This window comes from Mycetomoellerius zeteki, unplaced genomic scaffold (genome assembly GCF_001594055.1).
Source record: "Mycetomoellerius zeteki isolate Tzet28-1 unplaced genomic scaffold, Tzet1.0 scaffold914, whole genome shotgun sequence".
In the NCBI taxonomy this organism is placed as follows: Eukaryota; Metazoa; Arthropoda; class Insecta; order Hymenoptera; family Formicidae; genus Mycetomoellerius; species Mycetomoellerius zeteki.
This window is the reverse complement of record NW_017257952.1, coordinates 271,221-295,811: the sequence shown is the minus strand read 5'-3', so window position 1 is coordinate 295,811 and position 24,591 is coordinate 271,221.

Sequence of the window (24,591 nt, the reverse complement as noted above, 5' to 3'; positions counted from 1 at the left end):
GCGGAATGTGGTCCCGTCGGGGTTCATAGCCCTATGAGTACGAGTACTATCGATTATTGACTTGGTGGCAAAGGTGGAAGCAATACACCTACCTCGCATTCTTCCGCCACAATCTCCTAGGAAATCCGAGCTTTTGTCGGATAAAATCGAAAGATTTAATTTCAAAATAGTAGAGAGAGAGAGAGAGAGAGAGAGGGAGGGAGAGAGGTCATCGAAAATCTCTACGGTAAAGCATAGAACACCCTTTCCGTTCCGCCCGTTTTACCTCATAAATGTGAATGTACAGAGACGACATAATAAAGAATTTACAATCCGTATCATATAATATACAAGTGTATTCGATACTGGTAATATTAATAACTATTAAAAAGATTAATAAAACAGTATAATTTTGTCGGGACACGTTTCCAAAAAATTACAAAATTATTTTGTATAAATACATTGTATACCTATGTATCCTATTTTAATTACTTCTTATAGTTTACATACATTATATATTCCGGAAAGTTATATAAATCAGAACATTGTACACTAACAAATATCCGTACGCATCCAACATCGTGAAAGCGATCAAGGGGAACCCGTGTTCCTCGAGGCGGAAAATCAGTTTATGCTGTCTAACAAACGAAATTAACATCAGCGGCGCCGATAAAGCCTGGATAAAAGCCCGGGCAGATATCAAATACAATTTCTGTTAAAACAGTTACTTCCTCCGGCTCGGCTGTCCGTCCATTCGTCCGAGACGAAGCGGCCGGTCTTGAGGGAGTCCATTAACGTCGGATGACCGGACGGGTACCGGAAGTCCCGAGGGAACCACAGACGGAAAAAGCAGCGTGGCAGGAGCAGACTGTCGAGTGGACTGAGGAAGTAGCAAAGAAAAAGGGTGCAAAATACCAAGCGGGCTGGTATTAAACGGATTCTGCGGTCTCGCTGTCCGCCACCTTTCGATTCGCCGCGCCTGCTCATGCTTCGCAATCGCTATTTATTACCGAAGGGTTATCAAAAATCGTTTTCAAAAGTCTCCTCTCCGAAATCGATTAAGCCTGCTCGCTGCCAGGCAGACATCCTCGACGCGAAACGAGAGACGACGATGCATCGCGTTAATCCATTTCGCGCTACTCCATTACTCTCATAACGAATTCCCTTGCCGAGATTAGCACTCGTGCAAAAAAAGAAAAGATAAAAAAGAAAAAAGAAACCGAGAGGAAAACCTTTACCTTCCACTGTTCTTTCTCCTCCCGGCCGCGTGTAAATGTCACATCGGAACGGGGTTTCCCTGCCTGCTCGCGTACCCCGTAGTTTTTTTTTTCGTTCTTTTCACTCCCTACCTCTCGGAGGATAACGAACCGCCTTTTGCCCGGTCCCAGCTAACGATGGGCACTTAAAGTTTAATCTACCTAATTAATAGTGCTCGTCTATTACCGGGACAAGTCTCCTCATATTTTCTGACCCTCGCGAGGTATTCCCGTCGGGTATAACCCCCTTCTCCTCTCGAGCAAAAAGCGGCCCGACTAATGCAGGGAAATAGCTGTTTCCTATGTTTTCAACTTTTTTTTGTTTGTGCCTCACCCTCTGACACTTTTGTCCATCCAAAGCTATCTCTCCGGATTGTACGATTTTGAGTGCGATTGAATGAAGTCCTCGCATTTACAAAATTATTATCGATTGTTCTCAAACGGCTGATTTAATTTTTACGAGTCGAAATTTAATTTTTACGAGACTGTAATATTTAAAGGAAGAGAATAACATTTTTACTGTTGCTAGAAAGAGGGAAATCGTAGAATTCTAAAAAAACGATTTAAATCCGAAAATGTAATGTTGAAAAAGTTTTATTTCAAAATTTTACTGAATGTGTCTTACTAACATTATTCTTCGAAAATTTTTAAATGTTTTTTTTCAAGTAGTAGGTTTATATTGTTAATTTTGTAGGTTTATATCGTTAACAAAGAAAGAGTTTGAGAGATTAGCAGATTTCTTATTTACACAATTATTTAAGATTAATATTGAAAAATTATAACAAACAAAAATTTTAATTAAAATTTTATCTCGTTCTAAAGATGATACTACCGATTAATTGGTCTCTCAATTAGTATGGTAATAGTAATTCATAGGATCGTTGCAATTGAATGAATGTAATTATGTTATTCTCTGCGTGGTTTAATGATGCGATAATGGTATTTAATCATTTCGTTAATTAACCACATTTAACGAATTGTAATGGCGCTACAAATAGGTGATGAAAATAATGAAACATTTTGAAATCTACAAACCTACGTCCAGCCGGATTCGTCATGATGTCTATGGACATTCATTAACTTTTAAATATAATTACGAACGCTTGGTCTCAAGATGATCGAAAGTCATCCTATCGCAATAACATATAACGACAAAATTAATATTAATATTAAGTTAAATTTTATGTCGAATTTTATGTCATTACGTGCGACTTAAAATTTTACTCATAAATTCTTTATTCATTATTTAACGTAAATCCTTTCACTTTTCTATTAATAAAGAAATCAAGTAAATCAACTAACAATTAATTACAGAGTAATAAATAAAATCCATAAATAAAATAAAATATAATGAATCTGAAACTTGTACTTCATATATGATGTAACTGATATTTGATATACGATCTATTCTAATTAATCCTAACGCAAAATAACGGATAGAATATGTATTCATATGAATATTGTATTGGAATATCATATTGCAATCGATATCGAATGCATAGCTTCTGTCGCGTCTAAAATTCGACTGTAAATATCGACTTGCATTGTTCCATGCGCGGAGGGCCATTTCTCGAGGTCTGCGAGAATTGATCGACACCTCGCGTTAGACTCTCGTGTTATCTCGATGCGTCTTTTCTTTCCTCTCGCGCCAACTTGCGCGCGTTTCTCTCCCCGCTGACACCCCCGCCGCCATCGTTCTGTCGATATATCTCGAATCGGCGGGCAGGACCATTAATTTCATTTTATCGTCGTGCAGGGCTCGAAGCGGCCGGCGCGGTAATGCGTTTTAAATGTAAAACAGGCTAAGGCCTACGGCGCTAACGGGACGAGTTCGCGATAAAATTTGATTCAGACTCATCCGCGCATCTCTTTGTAAACTTCCTGAATGATGCTATTGTTAAATGGCAAATGAGAGAACGAAAGAAGATGAAATGATTTTGCGAGTGATACGAAATGCATTTTTTGCAACACTTCTTAAACTTCACGAAAGCGTCCCTGAATTTAATTGACTGTTGATCTTTTATAATTATGTATTTTTAATTAGTAAATCTGGAATTTTTTTAAAATTCAATTGAAATTCGATATTACGATGTTAAGTAACTTGATATTAAATCATTAAAATATTCAGTCATTTGCATCGACTATTAAAAATTAAAATAATACATCTAGGTACACTGAAAAAAAGATTGACTGCTGCAGCAAATTAGATGGTAAAATATGGCATAGTATTTTTAATTGGCTGCAGCAGCCAATTTTTGGTTGCTTTAGCCTATCTGCAACGTCAGTATAGGATTTCGATAGACTAACACAATCAAACATTGACTGCTGCAACCAATTAAAAATGCTATGCCATATTTTACCATCTAATTTGCTGCAGCAGCCAATCTTTTTTTTCAGTGTAGTGTTAATAATTAACACTTTTTTACATTCGCGACATCTAAAAGACAAATGAGAAAAAAGTTTCACGTGACTTATAACACCTAATAGAACACTAATTTATTATTGAGTTCGTTTATTATTAGGGTTCGTTGTGCACCTTGTAAGCACATTTACATAAATTATCAAGCCCGTATTCAAGATTCAAATACGGATGAGAGTTGCTCATGAAACTGAACCAATGAGACGGGTATCGCCTCGTCGTTAAGCGGCTCAACTACCCCACCATCCGAAGTTGGTCCTTCTATCCTGCGCGCTCTTCCATCGCGAAGGATAGAAAGACAGCGCCCGTTGGTCGACTTTATGAATATTCTCTTTGTGGCCATCCCTTGATGCACTCGTTCACTCAGAAAATGTCAGTGAGCACGGCACCTTGCGTCGGTAAATGACCGTTCTCGTACTATAATGGAGCGACAATGCCTTAATGGAGGAAGGATTATTTTGGATAAATTAATGGATACTTTGCCGATGCGACGACAAAGTATTACGTTCAAAGGGGATAATATATCACAAGCCATGTTGTTAATAAATTAATATTAAATGTACAATACACTACAATCGTGTGGCCTTTATCATAGATTATTTTAAAATAATACCTTACTAAAAAAAACATGCTTTTTATTTATTATAACTTCTACAGATATAAACTGAAATTATTTCCTCCTTATTAACTAACTCAATAACTATGCTACTGTTTAAATATTTTCAAGTAAATCAATTCGTATTGTTGTTAGAAAATATTCCCGTTGGAATTCGATAGGAGTCTTGCCAAATATCCTGTTTTATACATTTTCCTATATCACATGGTCGACATCTGAACGCTTTAAATCATCCCGTCTAACTGTCAGTGTATCAGTGCAAACTGCAAGCAAGTACAACGGACCACTGAATATGTAAGTTGATGTTTTCGGCTGGTTGGATATCGTGCATACAGGGTGGGCTATCGGCCATTCGAATTGCGCGAGCACCGACAGTCAATGTGCACCGTGAGGTCAGCCGACGGTAGGATTAATTATGCAGCGAACCTCGGGCCGGTGCAGTGTTCGCCTGTCCACCGGCCAATTAACTTCGAAAACATCCACGAGCCACGAAATCCAAGCGGTCGGTGTGTCACTCTGGAAGGTGGTCGGGGATGTGAGCGGTGCGGGAGAATCACCCGGTGTGCAGCCGATGCATCTTCGCAATTTAAATGAAAAAGCCATTACGCAAATAAACGCTTATAAATACTCGAATTGACGTCAGGACTTAGTGCGGTCACTGACACTATTCACAACAGTATCACGAGACGCTGTTCTCAAATCCAATGTAATATGTATTTCGGCTAAATCGATCTCGTGACCGATTTAGGTACGTTAACCAGTTTCGTCACACATAATTGATAATTCCCTCATCGATAGCCAGCGCTTGCGCGTTTTAATAATAATCAAGCTTCATTATAGTCTGACTTTAATCGCGTTTGAACTATGTGAATTATGAGAAATATTTTACGATGGAAAGTTTATAGGAACATTGCATAAATTAAAGGAAGTAGAGAGAAAAATTTTTGTCGATATGGTAAAGAATTCATGATATATGTATAATTCTATAATAAACAACACATACACACATAAAAAAATACACATATTTTTTCTTATATATATATGTTTTAATATATCTTTCTACACTTTTATTTATTTTAAATTAGAAATCGGTTAATGGTCACTTCAAGCTTTATATTTACAATACGAAGAACGTTCAGAATTGCGATATGGTTTCGAAGCGCTAAAGAATAGTTTTCAGCAAGAAAGAAGGGCGCAAAAGAAGAAACTCTCACTCAAAGAGTATTCTTAGCGAAGTGACATAGACGAGACTAGGGGCGGCCGTTGCCGAACATTAATCCCATTCAGCTGGGTTTATCGTGCGCGCGAAGTAAATTGGCAACGACCGCCGCTAAATACCAGGAATACAGTTTCCATCGGCAATGGTGATCATTGTTCCACCCTAATCTAGTTCTACAAAAGCTGGTCTGCTTGAATTCAGCGAAATGGATGCACGTACATGTATATGTATATATATATATATATATAATATATATACACATATATATGTATCGAGAAGTATCTGCTAATCAATTAATTTTACGTGTAACATATCATTCTGTCGATTTAGTATGATAGTGATCCGTCTATGATACATTTGATAGACTAGAAATCTAACATTTTCCTTTAAAACGTAAATTTTATGCTTTTAAAAATACAAATTCTCTGCTTTAAAAATATAAAATCTCTGTGCTCTCTAAAGACACAAAAATTACATAAGAAAATATTTTGCACTGTTAAAGCAGGGAATTTGTCTCATCGGAGCGCAGTCATGTTCAAAAGTTAAGTTTTATTGAAGAACTTTTTTTGTTAATAACTTTTTAACGAACAACGAGCGACGGCTAAAATTTGTTCAAGGTCACTCGGGGTCATGACCTTGACAACATATGTCAAGGTCAAGGTCATTGTAGAATGGTCCTTTATACTGCATAATTACCCATATAATTGTAGTCAGAATACCCCCCCCCCAAACTTTTTTTCAATGCAGTTATTTTTTTCAATGAAATTTTTTAAATTAAAGTTTAATACGTCTATTGAAGTCAATATGTTTACCGAAAGAACGGTAATAATAAAAAAAATGCGAGCAAATTTTTATTACATAAAATGCCTTAAATTGACCTATCTCTAAAAAAAACTCGTAGATAATATCTTTTCGCATTGTTAAAGAATATCACTATCAAACGAAAGAATTAAGCAGCTGATCTAAATATATTTATCCAATTTATCTACTCGTCACTTGCTCGCACGTCGTTTTCAAGTCAATTTCTCCACCTTCGATACTGTCAGCGTTAATTCAGCTTGCGGCATGATAGTCACGTAAATTTAAATCCTGTATCGGTAATTAATGCGCCGCTTTTATCATTGCTTGGGCCTGTCGAGAAACTTCTCTCCCCGAAAATTATATCGACACGTCGTCGTCGTCGTCCGCAGTCCGATCATCCTATCGTTGTCGTGTGTGCGTGCGTTACACGCACGATTGCACACCGACGATACCCTCGCGACTATGTGTGCGCGGCACCAGCCGAACGAGGGTCGGAAGGTACACAGTTATTGCATTAACTCATCATTGTCATTTTTATCACGTGCCCACTTGAATCAACAGAAAGCTCCCACTCCCGATGCCGGTTGGTGCCCTCTCAGTTGGGCCCTCAACGCATTTCTACCCCTCCTACCTCCGCCCTTCGATCGTCACTCAACTACGAAACTAAACCCTCCTCTCGCGAGCCCCAAAAAGCCGTCCTCTTGTTTTCGCGCAACTCTTGAGCCCGCGCAATCCAGGAGGGAGTGGTGCACGCCGCCAACGGTCCGAAACGTGTCCCCTTCGTCCCCTATGGCGGATTAGCCACTAACGACTCGTGTTACTCGTTCGCGACGCAATTTTCCCTCCGTTCCACTGTCCCTCTCACTCGCTCGCAGCCCTCTGTTCTTCTGGTTCTACACGCTTCGTTGGATTTGTTTGGTTTCGATGGTTTTCCACCGGTACACTATTAATTCTCCAACTAATTCAACTTTATGGATCTGGTAAGTTCAGCAGTTATGCCCTCTTTAGTTATGCACTCGAAAAATTATACAGACTGGCTTTCAATTATTTTGATTTCATTTTCTCCTCTTTTTTGAGAACTAACAATAAAATTATTAAAGAAGAAATTATTTTAAATGAGAAATTGCTTTAATTTTATTCAGTACACGTCTCCTAAGCTCGATTGCACCAACGTTACTTTGACTTTAAGCGAGGCTTAAAACTCTCACTTTCTCTCTTTAAAGCCGAGAGAATGGGAGAGATAGAGAGTTTTAAGCCTCGCTTAAAGTCAAAGTAACGTTGGTGCAACCGGACAAAGTATTTATTTTTCGAAAATTATATAAAAAATTATAAACAAATTGCAGATTTTTCTATATTATATTTGAAAATAATATAAAAAGTTTGGCAGTTGCTTAGAACCTGGATAAAAATTCTTTTCCATTCATCATCAATAAGAAGTAAACATATTTTTAAAAAATAATTAAGATAAAATGAGAAAATTTTCAATTAAATCATACAATTGTATTGTTAAATATAAATAGCGACCTTACTAAACTATCTTATATGTATATATAGAGTATTCAGTTTTATACGAAAGATATAAGTTTCCAATTACAGTCATTTTATACACTATACGCCTGATACATTTTTGAACATTGAATTGACATTGAATTGACGTGATGTAAACAGAAATGTATTGTCACAATAATTATATTTTTCATTTAACACTTTCGATATCTAATAATCATGTGTTCAGCACGAAATCGCACGAAAACAAGAAACTATAAGTTCGTAAACGTTGTGGTCGAAGTTGAGCGGGATTAATTTATTCTCCAATAGATCTACAGTAATATCAAAGTTGCAGCTCGCTCCAATGGTTCACTACGATGGAATCTAAGGGCAATATTGCAACAGAAACTTACCTATAAACGCATTTCCATCATTCATATATGTTTCGCGAGAGCACATAACGCGACGTCACCGTTGTTATAAACCGATCAGTGAAACTCGATTTCCTCGATTTTGTCGAGCGGATTTACTGAGAGCGTATAAGCTCCAAAAAAAACTGATTTTATATGTTTCGCATGTGTTCTTAACTGTCTTTACGCAGCACTGGCTAGCACTAGCACACCGCAATAAAGTTCTTGCCGAGGCTTGCCGAGGCTATATGCGACTCCGCATTGCCATAAAGAGACAAATTCAAAGAGAATGCGGGAGCCAGGTACCAGTCATGCATGAATCCTTCAAGGATTTTGGGCCAACTCGTGTGAACATCGACGACATTGTTTATTCAGAATCTCAGTTGCGTATACATTCACCGTAAGATCCAGCGACGACGCCCTATGTACGAGAATATATAGAACATTGCTCTGGTTTTGAAAAAGACTTTTTATATTTAACGAAATCGTGCATTGAGTGAAATTTTATTCTAATATAAGAAAAAAATATTACGAAAAATAAGACTGGTAAAATACAATTTATATTCATATTTTATCTAATATTTTAAACTTTATAATGCTTGTTAAACTCATTCACAGAAATATGAAATAAAAATTTCTGAATGAAATTTGTATACATATATACAGAAAGAATGTTTTACTGAAAAGCAAAGCTAATAGCTAAAAATTTAGATAGACACAGAGATCTAAAAATAATTTTGTTAAACTATTAAAATAATTATATAGAAAGTTCAAAGAGTACATGATGAGCAATGCTGCAAAACGTTTTAATACTTTAGTAATCTTATTGCAGTTTGAGCGTCTTACATAATGATTTTGATAGTTCAACAAAAGTATTTTCACAGATCTGTATGTGTATCTAATTAAATTTTTAAATATTTCAGTAAAACTATTCTTGTTGTGTATGTACACATCTTGTTTTGTTTAAATTATTTGTTATAATTGAAATGATATTTTTGAATTTTATTTCAGTATATGAATTATCAGACATAAATACTAAATTTCTAATACGAAGGCATAAAAGACATTTAAAGGATATTCAAATCTTTCAAACTATTGTTCCTTGATATAAAATTTTTCTTAAATTTATTCTATTCCCATATCTCTAAGTTCAAATTAACTATCTCGGATTAAGTCACCCAGATTGATGTCTTCGAATTACGAGCAACATCGTGTTAAGGTATCAACACGATAATGTTTCCGATAGACTCCGGTCGAACATCTGGCGGGCGCACCGCGGGCCAATGACCGGGATTAATTACGGTCGTTTGTCCGTCGATTTGTGCCGAAATCAAATCGCAGTGATCGCGCGTGCGCGCGCGCACACCGATGCTGGCAGCGGCAGCGTTCAAGGAACATAACGGATGGGCATCGCGAGGTATAGTAACCTGGGAAACCTGCCATGTCGAGGGGGACCCATTGCGCGAACCCGTCGGCCGCCATTACTAAGCATTGTGTCTGCGGTTCCGAGCGATTTGTACCCTTGCCGACCACGCGTCAGGGACATTTATTAAACGGCATTGCCACCCCGCGCCGTTACTGGCGTTGCGTCCTCAGGAGAGATTGAAAGTTGTGTTCTACAAGCTCTCTCGAGAACTGTATTTATCGAAAGGTTGAGGGCGGCCGCTGGCATCATGACGCGTGTGAACGCTTATAACAATTTATGTCTCGATTAATATTTCTCTTGGTTACAAATATCTTCTTAGTTCTCAATATTTGGTTCTGAATCTCATTAGGTCTGTTCGCGTTGCTTACACTTTTTGCACTCAGCAAAGATTGTTTTTCTCCGTTACATCACAATATAGACGCATGTAAAAAATAAGAAGTATCTCTTACAAGAATTATAACCTTGCGTGTGAACCATGGGTCTTTCAAGGAACAGTCAAAGTTTCTCTTTGTATTTTGCTATATAAAAGAAACAATATAATATACATGAGTTTAAACCATATAGAATTCAAAATACAGATAAAACAAAAACAGAAAATTTTTACCGATTTTTCACTACCAGGAGTGGGCAAAATACTCAAAAAATTGTATTTAAATACAAAATACAAGATACTCAAGAAAATTGTATTTAAATACAAAATACAATATACTCAAAAAATTGTATTTAAATACAATTTTTATATTAAATATATATATTTCAAATACTGCTCACTATTACCCTTATAATCGTCGGTTAATTCAACCGAGGTTGGCAAAAAAGAGGTCCAGTTTCACAACTTATTTTTCATTCATTACCTCTTTTCAATTCTAGAATTGGAAAGAGGTAATGAATAAGTTGAACCTCGGTTAAGAATTAACCGTAAGTTGTGAAACTGAGCCTTAATAAGAAAATAAATAATACTAAGACACAACGCTAGAGGTGCGTTCTGATTCATGCATGATGTGTATGACGTATCATTTATCCTTGTTGTTTACCAAATGTAAATAAGGATAAATGATGCATTATGCACATTATGCGTGAAATGGAACGCACTTTAGGTTGAGTCAACAATGGTACGATTTTAACTTTCATCAAAAAAATTTTTACATAATTTAAATGTATTTAGTATTTACAAATTTAAAATACAAAATACTAGAAAAAAAGTATTTAAATGCAAAATACTTTCAGAAAAAGTATTTAAATACGAAATACAAAATACAAAAATGTATTTAAATACATGTACTTCAAATATGTACAAAAATGTATTTTAAATACGTGTACTTCAAATACTGCCCACCCCTATTCACAACTAATTTATTAGGAGAAATATGGTGTTGACATAAATAACCCACGGTTCATACGACGTTAGTGAAAGACAGTAGTTCACACGCAGAGATTTTAAGAATGTGTTATAAATACTTCTTGTTAGATTTTTACGTTTAGAAACATATTTCAAAAAGGATAAAATGTTAAATGTTCCATATTAACATTACATTTTTCATAAACGCAGAATTTTTTATCAAGATCATTAAAAGAAATTAATTCTAAATTTGGCTATATAAAAGAAAAATATACGACATATTTTTTTTTTAATCTTGTGTATGCGAGATAGTGATGATGTGGAGCGTCACGAATGTGCAATCAACAGAGATTTCTTTCTCACAATGATGCTCTCATCCCAGACGGATCGTCTACAGTGTGAAAGCGCTGGACGCAGAGCAAGCGTGTTCGTCGAAATTAAACAGCATTTTCTCGATGGTCCGATGGTACGGGCCCTCAGAGAACGACGCCCGTCCTACCGTGTCCCGTTTACACTGAGATATTCATCGGCCGAGCAAACAGAAAGTAGGCAGACCGATTAGTCGCTCGTGCCAAACGTACTTTTTCGAATCGTATGTGAAGCGCGAAAGGGTGCAGGCAGTGCAAGCGTACGCGTTATAAGAGTGAGAGAAAAAAAGAAGGAAAAAAAGGGAGAAAGGCGGAAATCTAATACGGAAACTTTGCTTTAATTTCGGAGCTGTCGCCGATTATCGTTGAATCATATTGAAAAGAAATTATTTCCACTATGTGCACGCAATTTTTCATCATCTTACTGTCCTTGTGAGCATGAATGTTTTCTACTTTACGATAGGGTAACTCCGGCAAATATATGCCGCGCGCTGGGATTTACGCCGCAGAAGTCATAAAAAATAGAAGGAGTGGGGGTAATTTTCCCGTAACTACTCTGTGCCTTTATGTTACATTAGTATTGTGTTATGATTTCAGCTTCTTACTGTTAATATTAATGAATTTATTGTGAGTTGAATCGATTTATCACTGTAATAAGTAACGCCATCATAAGTTATAATCTACATAAAATGATTAATGTAGGACATGTAAAAGACTTAGTGGTTATTTCGTGATACATACGTGTAGTGGAATAGTAAAGCATGTTTGTATTATTAAGCATGTTTGCATTATTTGTAAATTTTTCATGAGCCGTACATACCCCCTTTCCCCCTATGAGTAGCCATATATCCCACCTCTATGAGATATGCGGCAAAAATACAAAAGGTTTCAAAAAGTTTATTTTTTAATATGAAAAATAAATATTTCGGATTTCTAATATTTTTTTCATAGTAGTAGACAGTACAAAGTTTTTACTGATATAGTTCGTTTACTATAAACATAGTAAATAATACTTAATAAATTAAGTTTTTGATAGGTGTGGCGTATATACCGGAGTTACCCTACGTCTCCCCAAACACACGTAAAAATATCTCTCATCGATGATTCGTATAAATTATTATTGCGTAAAATAATAATCGCATGTAACTTTCTGGACGATATAAATCACGCATTTATCGTCAAGCAAAAGCATTCGCAGATACTAATTCGCTCAGCTAACTTGCACTAAACAGACACTAATGGATTCGCTATTTAGGCAAAATGGTCTCAGCGACGTAACTTACACGCGTATTTAGCCCAAGTTAATCTCGAAACGGCGGGACGGTACCTGACGGTATATTTAGTAGTACACCGATGCTCGTTAAGTCGCTTAGAAACGTGTAATTATGACGGTGACCCCGGAAACGAGCATCGTGGGCGCAATCGATCCCAGGACACAAGGGCCCGAAGAACTAATGCGCTTAAGGGCTAGAATCTCGCTTTCTAGATGGGCAACGCAAACGATCTGCACTAGCGAATTACCGAATAAGCTTGCAAATGTGCATCGATTGCTGCAATTTAATTCGCCATACACGAACCGATAAACGTATATGATGCAACCATGAATTTCCTCCAGTAATTTAACTACGATCCCACGTTAATGTTCAACATCTTCCGACGTAAATTAGCATTGTTATCATTGCGTTTGGAAAAGGATAACAGAATAATAATGCATGGGCTTGCCGAATTAATATAATCATGCATTTCAACGAATACGTGTCGCGCTAATAATGATATCGCTATAATCTAAACAGTGATCTTGTTTACGAACGGTTTAATCAAATGTTGTAATTACGAATAATTTGCATCGGGATATTAACACATACACGGTGCAAGCGTGTGGCACTCACACTATATCAGAAATAATTGCGCGTGTATAACATATTTTATAACATATGTATATATATATTTCTTTAATCCTCTAATATTATCCTGACACAAAAGAATGCATTGATGTCTCCGTACCAAATGATTACGATTATCACAGTTTGTATACGAAATGATAACAGAATTTTTTTAGTATAAATGTTTCACTTTTATCGCCATGCTGAAACGTAATTGACCCCGTCAATACAGGGTCAGACAGGCTCATATGATAATTATTAATTGGTTTATTTAGCGCGGTGGCTTCCTATGGGAGAACGCGCGGGTTTCTCGGCAGCTGAATTAAACAGGAATTCATTTTGAAACATCTGTCCCAGTAGATTTTGCGCGTGCTAAATACCGATGAAAAGATGTACGAAGAGCTGATGAAACGTACTATCGACCCCCATGCGCGATATTCAACAGTCTCATTACGAACTTATTCTACGTAGGATAGAGAGCAGAGGTTTTTCGTCTATTTTTCGCGATAACATTTATGTTTCTAAATAGGATATATTGAAAAACAAGATTTTGTTATTTTAAAGACCTATAACGATTAATAACAGGGAGTAAATAATATGTAAACAATTTATTATTTCAACGTACAAATAAAAACGTTTTGACTTACTTACAATTAGTCTTTTTCAGCTTTGTGATAATTACATCAATTTGTTACTAAAAATTGATATTAAAATTCAATAACAATTAAAAATTTATCCCCAAACACACATTACATTTACATTCGCATAATGAAATACATAAAACTTATTTCTAATTCTAAAAACATAAGTAGTTTTTATACGAAGGTCAAATTATTATTGCCAGAATATATTGCAAAAAAATGTAATATCATATAATTCAATTCATATTCAATTCAGTTTAATCTGGTCTATTTGTTCACAAGCGGTGTGTGAAAAAAGTTTGGGACACTCTGTATAATGTAGTTGTAAGCACGTCATTGCAAAGAGATATATATTGTTTGCTATCATAAATTTCCATATTACTTTAAAATTAAAAGTGACGGAATAGTCCCGCTCTATCCCAATAATTTTATGAAGGTGCAAACATTACATTTAAACATGTTGCATTTTATTTGTGACATCATATTCTTATCGACAAAGGATTTATATATACATAAAGAGAAAAACATTAATTCGAAAGAAATTTTTTTTGTAGAATCTGGATTCTCTCAGCAAGACTTTTTTATATGAATTACACAGGAGATATAATTATTTTTTTATTATAAATACATGAATGAAATTGAATTGCATCACGTTACAGTATTAAATACAGAAGTAAGAAATGCATTATCAGCCTTTCGGTATAATCGGAAGTCTGCACTTGATAGGTTACTAATTGAATGAAGTCATTAGACGGATCATAAATAACGAGTAACAGAATACGGCCGGGTAAAAGAACATTAATCGCGGTGAGTTTCTTTCGTGGTGGGGACATTCGTAAAAAAACACAAATCGATAATACCGGCAGCTAACAACAAAACGGTTTTTCTCGTACCTTCTCTTTACTGGCAGTTTCCTTCTACCGCTAATTTGATTTTCTCTTTCTATCCGATGGGAAACCTTTTCGCTAATTAAATGCCAATCGTACCATCTTTAGAACATTTACAGATCACGTGTTACGATCTCGTTTAGCGATATATCCGTAAATATAATAGTGAAATTATCTAAAAAAAAACATGGTTTGGCACTATTTACAAATTAAAAGTGACAGTATTTTACACGGTAAAAGCTTTTTTATTGTCCATAAATATATCATTAAAAAATCATATTTTCAATAATTTTGAAATGCACTTATAGTATTTGTCAATATAGCTAATATATTTGATTCAGAAAATATAATAAATGCAAAATAAAGGAAGATAAAAAATTATTTTGTCTTCGCTATTTTTAAAATATATTCAATATTCTAAATAATATCCTAAACATTTTCATAATCTTAAAAATATATTTGTCTTTATAATTCATTAAATTTTTACTTTAAAAAATTGAAATAAAATGGCATTAAGGAGTCTTAAAATTTAATTGGATCTGAGCTTATGAACTCGTGAATTACCACCGTAGTCATAAACTACGTTTAATCGCCCGACGATAACGCCGCGGTTTGCGCAGTATATCACTACAGCCGCGCTATTCCTTAATTACTACGACAAATCGAAGCAGAAATCCGGATAATTATACGAGTCAAAACGTCGAGTGTGGTCCGTATTCAGGTGTTCCTCCAGAATAGTTCGCGAGGGACTCGAGGAGTCCCTAAAACCGCAGTGACCTCCAATTATCCTGTGGATACCACGTGGCCCACGTGGTCTGATAGTCCCTATGGACTGTCCGCAAATACCCTTGCTTCGCCCTCTTCCTGACGCCTATATAATGCCTCCTAGATTAATTCATTATTAAAATAACCCCATCGGTAGAACCTTGTTAACGCCGTATATTAGAGCAGCGCGTACAGAAAACATAATTAACAAGGGCGTCAATTGTGTCGCGTAAGAAAAAATCGATAAAGAATAATGCGAAAGTTTTTTTACATTATATGAGTATGAGTACCTAACAAACCATGCTTGTAAAATTAATCTTCTCTATATAATCCATTCCAAATGCTCGCTCAAGCAAAAAGATATGTAGCAGTCTTGCGAAAAAAGAATATATATTTTTAGTTAATTAAATAATTTAATAAAGGTATTCTTAAAAACTCTTTCTGAATCTTGATAAATTTTAAATAAGGCTAATGACAATAACGGCGCAGTTAATATGCGGAAAAAATTATAGATATGATTTAAATATAATACATACAAAATATTTATTTAAATTGTTCGAACGTTTCGACTCACTTTGGAGCCTTCATCAGCGAATATCAATCTTTTTAGTTAACTGTCCATACTCTTCGCAGGAAAGTCACTTTCCAGATCCAAAGTGAGAAAAAAATCTTGGATTTGTAAATAATATTAAATACAAGGAAACACATAGAGAGTGAGGAAAATGTCAAAATTTAAATGCAATTCCATAAATTCGCAAAACAAATTCCGCATCATATTACAGTTAAATTAATAGACAAAGACTGAATATGTTATACGTTTAACGTCTGAAAAGAGGCTTCTCAGGAATCATTGTGAAACAATATAGAGCTTTTTTTCGATAAGAGACTCGGATTTGAAAAGATTAAGGATTCATATCCTTTATCTTCGGTTAGTCGGAAAAGCATTGTAATGTAAATTTGCAAATACAAGGACTACCATTGACAATAATGAACTCGATCTCTGTACTTAATACCATGCGTGATTGGCTAGGATTCGGGGTGCGACGTCCGGTCGAGACTTTGGGTAAAATCAGAGGTCCTAGGCTCATTAGGCATTCCCAGGGTCAGGAAGGGTGTCTGGGGCAACGGACTTCCCTTTCGTCTTGCTCGTAACGACGCGGCCGCGACGAGGGGAGCCTAAGACCGGACATTTCAATAAAGCTCGGCAAACGCGTAGGTTCAAACCGCTGACCGCGACAAGTTTTGGTCAGCAGCTTCCTCGGACGAAATTGCGCATGTTCTTTTGCCACTGCCTCCGGGGCAGCACGTCAGAATAACAGCGAACGATCGATTCTCGCGTGCGTCCACGCCGTGATAGAAATGAGAGATTCCGCAGAGATTTCCTAATACGTCGCTTATTAGGCTCGCTGCGAATACCCACGCGAAATTGATCTCCGCGATGTTCATTTCCATCGACAACCGACATCAGCGAGCGACTCGTGTATGCTGATCATTATGCGAAGTATCAAGAAACATGCAACAATTTCTCCCTCGCGTGCTTTTACTAATGGTTTATCGCATATGAGATATAATTCTGTTAAATTACGCATAATTATGTGTAATCAAAAAATATCTAAAGTTTTGTGACACCATAAATGTACTTTATTCCTTCCTCTTGTACAAATAAGATAAAAAAATATGTAATTTTCACATTATCTCTTTAGTAAGGATATCACATATGACAACTCCATTTCGATGAGTACGTGGAGGAGAAAAGATAAAAGTATACTTACGTAAATCAAAGATTTTTCTAGCGTGAAATACGGGAAATAAAATGGAGTATTTCTTCTTCTATTGGAACGTTTGAGTATATATTAACTGCTTTATCGTTCCTTTCGAATTAACGGAACAATTTCTCGAAGGTTTCTATAGCTTTGTGTATTGCGCACGGAATAGCATTCTTCCCCATAAATCTACCACCCTCGCATCTTCGGATGCGATGTATCCGGTTTGTGGTATTTGTGGTCTTTTCTGGCTATATGTCTTATCTCGCAACTAAAATTTGATCTCGATATGGGACGACTGGTCCGATAATGAAAATAATCTGAAGGCGGAAATGAATTTCGGAATTTCATTGTATATCTACCACTATGTATACTGATCAAATAATTTCTATACCAACAATAATTGGTAAACATGAATGTACGAGAGTACAACTCATAAAATTGTTATCTAGATTATGTTAAATCATTTATGAAATAAAATATTTAATTAAAATTTATAAGCAATTTTTGCCTTAGTATTTAGTTCAAGATTTTGTTACATGAAACAATCATGATAAAAAACTTTAAATTAACTTTAGAAGAAATATGTTAAAAAATAAAAAATGTAATATAATATACATAAAATTAGCAAGGCTCGGCGAGATATGAAAATTTTGGCCAATTTTCAGTTTGGTTTATCCCTTGCCTTATCAAGGAACGAGAACTAAGATGAAAATCGGCCGAAATATACGAATCTCGCCGAGCCCTGCTGTAATCTATATCATTATATGGTTAACAAACTTATACCAAAAATAATTATGTATGTAATTATCACATGAATATCTGCTGACAATGAGTTATTTTAATAAAACAAAATAGTATTCTGTAATTCCTCCCCTCCTACTAATTATAGACAGAAATATCAAAAATTTTTTTCTGCGTACGAGAAATAACTCATACGATAATAGAAATAGAAATTAAATATATCTTTTAGACAATCGGAAACAAATTCTAATTCCGACTTTCTTTTCTACTTTTCAAGACAAGTAACACTCATAACATTCTGAAGCTTAGAATTTCCATCTATCATAATATTCTATTGCGATCGAAGCGACTCTAATCGCATATCTCGCTGCATGATGCTAGCGTTGAGATATCCGAGCCACTATTGGTATAATATTGCAGCTTTGTCTCGTCTCTGGTTGAAATGACACGCCATGATACTCCCAGATACAAATTGGAAGCTGGACAGAGCGGGCTGAAAGTACCGCCAGAAACAGAAACGGGGATAGAAATGGAACAGGATTGCGGCGGCTCCAAAGTCCCTCTGACATTCTGGCAAAACGCGTTCAAACGTAGGCGAGCTTAGGGACGAGTAAGCGGCCACTCGTAACTGCAGACAACTCGTCTTCTAAACGAGAACGAAGCTGAGGTAAAGCACCACGCACATCCTCCATTTTGCGTGAATGGCTTTAACTCGCATCTCTCTCCTTCATCCAGCGAGGACACTAAATATCCGACAGATCCCTTCGCGTAGCAGCTCCCGCATGCACGGTTTCCACCGCCTGTTGTGAAAGCAGTAATTACATGTATAACTCGAAGGAGTTGCAAGTTAGATGTGCCCAACTTATGTCTAATGATTTCCAGAGAGATCATAAGGTAGTGTTCAAGCTATTCATTGAGTATCTAGAATTTTTGGTAAAAAGAACATAAATATTAATTATAAATCTACGACTATATTACAAAGATATTAAGAGTCGAAACTACTAAAAAGAAAATCAATTTAATTCAAAAATTGTATAGATCGCGTGCCAATATACTCAATAAAATATGCATTTGATAGTTATTATCTATACTAGACTTTTTTCTCAGTGATTGTATTATAAATTATATATTAATTATTTATATACAAAATCAGTTTTGTACAAACTACAAGTTTTTAAATTCCTTAATTTATTCGTATAACGAATTTTTTGTGGAAATAGGTAGATAATCGAGGAGTTGAATAAGCCGAAATCCAAGGAATCGACATCCAGATTGCGGAAAAACCCATTAATTAATGCGAGTCAAACGCGTTTAGCGTTGAGGTGCTTTCAGTGTGCAAACTTTATTTCTCACTGAAGGATATTTCCTTTCAGAGAATACCGCACGGAGAAAACGAGAAGAGTGGAAAAGCGAGCGACTTAGTTCCCGGAGAAGAGAGTTCTGCGTAACAATATGGCCGGTCTACCAAAGAAACGCCGACGCTTTACCTTCGCATCTTTCTGCAGTCGTTGCCTACTCTACTTTAATTAGCCTCGCCCGTCGGTAAACAATAAGCCGTTATTTCTGACAAATTAATTTGAAAAACAATTCTGTCTGTCGGGTCGCCGGCTATGCGACGGCGCAGTCGCCGGCTTTTATCCCGCTGGGGGATGCGCGTCTCAAAACATAACGAGCATCCCTTTCATGTAATACTACACCGTGGACCACGCTTCGCCGGAATTCCTGAGACCCGACCGCGTTAAGCTCCCTCAGGATCCTCTTCGACTACAAGAAAATCAGTCCATCGTTGTCGAAGAGCAGAACATCGCACGGTATTCAACAATCTCATCATAAATTATTGAAGCAACTTTGTTAAATTTATATTCTGAAAGAAATGTTACTTAAGTAAAGTACCTCATTTTAAGAATTTTGACATAATTCACAACTTAGTTTTTCTCTAATAAAAATTTCTTGAATTTTTTATATCTTTTGAAGATATAAGTTTTAATAATTAAATATAAAAAAATAATATTTATATTATTAACGTCTCAGATCGATTGTGATTAATGTCTGAACGTTTCGGCGTACAGTCACATCTAAGATAATTAAATTTAAATTAAGAATATGTATTGTATTCATAACATCTGACGTTGACCGATTATTGGCGTTCTCTCTCATATTTATGTAAGTATAAGGCCCGACTTTTCATTACCTGGTTAACTCGTGGTTAGGCTTAACCTAATATTTTATCCAATGGGCTTCATCTGTGATGGTGTCATAGATGAAGCCTATTGGGTAAAACATCAGGTTTTAAGCTTAACCAGAAGTTAACTAAATAATGAAAAATCGGGTCTAAAAAAGGTAAAAATTTACAGATTCACATTTTCTTTATGAATCAGTTATAATATTCTTTATTTAAATCACTCTCGATGTAAATTCTACATTTTTGATTGAGAATTCTTCTAACTATAGCTATTGAGAACTCTTAAGAATGTATAATAAAAATACACATATATATTGTATATGTATATTTAGTTTATGTATGTATATATTACATGTTGTTGTATGACCACCCAATGGTCGATACTGCCCATTATGCGGACCTCGCCTATAACATATACAATATAGGTACATATATATATATAAAGTAAATTCTTTTAATTTGTAGGTAACCATTTGGTTGTATTTTGATTCAACTTTTCGTAAAAGGAAAACTGATTTCAAATTTGCAAAGACGCTTCTAAAGTTTAATGCGGATCTCTTATATGTCCCGTAAAACTCTATTATAATTAAGTACCGTGGAGAAATTTCCTGATGTTCATATCGTCTCTTCCTCGGCATACTTGCAGAATATATTTCTCGCGTTAGAAGATACGGGCGAAGGACGGTCACACTTAAACCGACCAAATCGCTTGTCGTCACCGTGTTATCATCGTCGTTATCCATCGCGCAAATATTTAAGCATGCGTTCGTATATCCTGGAGATTACATGGGAAGCTCGGTTCGTTTCGTCCGACTTCATCAACATACTGATCAAACTTGATCTGTCTCGCTACGCGCACAAACTTAATACGAAACCATCATCGTACCGTATCGTCTTTTATAATTTGTCGCGTGTAATGAAATTGAATGAACCAGCAAACAATATGCAATCGAATCTTTTAAAGTGGTCCCTGTATAAATAATATTTCGCATAATATTATTGATCGTCATATATTGAGCTATACTCACAGATGTTTGAATTGTTTAACCGTTTTTTTTTTTAATAATCCTAATATTATTTGTTACTGAGTTATTGCGAATTAAATAAAAGAACATTTTGACTTTGATTGCTCATAACTCCGTTAAAAATCATTGCACCACAATTCAAAAAACAGATTCTTAAAGCTGAAATATTTTTTTATCAAATGGTATAAGAGCCAATTTTTTTTAAACAAGTAGACATGATACAAATAAAGTAGCGCTACGAACTTTCGTTCCGATAATACTTTATGTAGATATAGATGTTGATTTACAGGGGTTGCATACAGATAAAGTGTCTATGGACACCAGAGACGTACACGCAGTACTCGCTATATTGGCGCAAGTCTGCAAGCACGATTGAAAGTCGAGAGAGCTCTCAAATAGCCCGATTCGCTCCGCCCAATCTCTATCTTCACCATCTCTATTCGCGTTTCGAACGCGTTTGGCGAACTTGGGACCGCTTTCGAGAGCTTCCGTTGCGGATATCCAGTTTGATAGTTTAAACCGGATATTCGACGCCTGCTCTCCTTCCTTTCCCTCTCTGTCTCTCTCACCGACGAACGGAGAATGGAAACGGCGAAAGGGTTGTAGTTTCGGAGTGCGCGGGATGGCGGTGGCACTCAGGCGGCTTATAGCAGCGCGAGACGCTCATCTGCATTTCAAATCGCACGCCCGCACGAAGATTTGTACGCGCACATCTTTCTGCGAATGTGGATTCAAACGTGTACAGCATCGTCCAGGAAACGGACACTCGAACGATTGCGCAATGTTAAAACTAATGGATATATATAAATAAAGTGCAGGAGATACATGTTTATGATTCAAAGTTACCAATCTATGTTCAATTGATAGTTTGTACGCGATTCAATAATATCTAGACACTGAGAAAAAAATTTTAATATCTGTGACTATAATTACGTGTTACCATAATTATGATTATTACTACTATAATGTTAGTATAATAATAATTTCTTATATATATGTATAATTCTGTTAACAAATATACGGGATGTCTGCAGTTGGCAACCGAAAATGAATATGATTATAATTATTATTACCATAATATAATAATATCAAAAATGATCTGATATAACTACAATACAATATATAATATAACTATAATACAATATATAATCTTATAACATATATATAGTACTATAGCAGTAATAATCATAATTACGGTAAAATGTAATTATAATTATAATACTAAAATTTTTTTTCTCAGTGTATTTACATGGACCGATTAGATTATATTATGAAAAACTAATTTTTCATAATATTATTCATTTTCATATTCGAATGAATAAATAAAAAATATGTATATCATTTAAAAACGCACAAGATAAGATCATTATTGCACTATCTAAATTAAATTTTTAGCCAACGTTACTTCCATACATTATGCAAATGCACTTGCAACGTATATTCTCACTTGGCTGACGGACGCGCGCGTGTTGCATGTATACGCTTGTATATATCAAAGATGCGTCGCTCCGTGATTGTTTTCGCCCGCATACACGCACGCCGAGGGATAGCGTGCACATAAGACGGAAATTCCGCTGGATAGCTGCAGGGGCCCACGTTCTTCCCTTCTCGTAGCAGAATTGAGCGGCCGCGGATTTACGGTAAGCGCCGCGCAAATGAAACGAGCGGAAGTCGACCGTGCTTCCGGATCAGACGGCTAGGCGAAAGTCTGCTGCGGGCTCTTCTGTCCCGATTAAACTACGCGGAAATCCTATCGAGGTGCAGACGCCATTAGCATGCGATGTGTACACGCTACGTCTGTGTACTTGATTGATTAATTCGAACGAAAGCGACTTATTCTACGGCCGCAAAAAGTGGACTTTTAAATTCGACTTGTCGGACGATCTTAGCTAACAAATTTTGTTTAACATTCCTTAGATCAATTTTCTAAAATAATATAAATAACATTGTATCATTTTCTAAAGAATTTTCTTTGCAATTTGTACGCAATTTTAGATACGAAAGAAATCGTATTATTTTATTTTATGCAGAATTTTATATAATTTTAAGGAAATCTCAATCTTTTATTTTATGTTGAATTTCTATAATTTTCTTTTTACTGTAATTATGTACAAAATATATACATATGTATACGTACATAAAGTTAAATCCAGACGAAAATGTCTATATAGATTTTATATAATTTTAAGGAAATCTCAATCTTTTATTTTATGTTGAATTTCTTTTTAATGTAATTTTCTTTTTAATGTAATTATGTACAAAGTATATACATATGTATATTTTGCCGTTGCTGTAATGGAAGTGATCGGCTAGAGAAATTCATGGTCGGTATTTTCCAAAGTAGCGACTGAAACTTCGTCGTCTGCGCCCGAGGCTGCGATATCGATAAGGGCTTACCTTGCCGACCCCGGTGAGCTCCTTTACGCCTATCCTCCTGAGAAGGGCGGGAGGTGCCGGAGGTGGTGACTTGAGAAGGAGCGCAGCATATCCATTGGGAAAAATAGGCAACTCGTCAGATCCGATGTTTTCATCGCCGGAACGTCGTCTACGATGCGGACTCGACGACAAATTCAGTTTTTGAGCTGCCCTGCGACACAAAAATGTTTCATGATTTAATATTGCTATCGTGCGTTATATAATATATTATACATTTTAAACACAAAAATAGTTTCTAAAAGAAATTTAATTAAATAATTATTCATTCATTGGTCTCTTATTCTGCTGTTTCTTGGCGCAAAATATAAAATATAAAATGTTATTATTTGTATTTCAAATTTAATCATCAAATTCGCACGCTTACGATGTAAGAATGTATCAAAAACAATTGAGCATCCAAGTTTACTTTCATTTCTACTTTCTCGAGCCTGGCCCGACAGATGCCGGCGTCCGTACCTGCGGAAGGGTCGCTGTATCTCGGAAGGTATGTGTCTCGAGGGTGACTGGGTGACATACTCCGCGGGGCGGGCTTGGTAATCAGTGGAGGTAATGTGCCGGAACCCCCCGTCGTGCGGGGTACGCTGAGGTAGCCGCGTTTAAAGGGGTGCACCGGGAACGAGAGCGCTCGCCGATGCTCGACGTCGGCGTCAGTTTTGGCGGCGGGTAGGGAAGTTACGCAGGGTGGTTGCCCTAACTTCTCTCCACCCCTCGTGGGCCTCGTTAACCCACGCTCTGTGAAATTGGAAATACCAGCGACCTCTCGCGCACTCGTTCGCCCCTGAGGTCGGACCTCCCACCTTCCCACCCCTCCTTTGCATTCCCGCGCTCTGCGGTAGGCGCCTCCAGCGGGCTGTGGAGTGTCATAAAAAATGGAAAGTATGGGGGATGCAACTAAGCGACGGACGAGACGAGTGATTATCGCCGCGAGATGCAGTTGCTTTGCG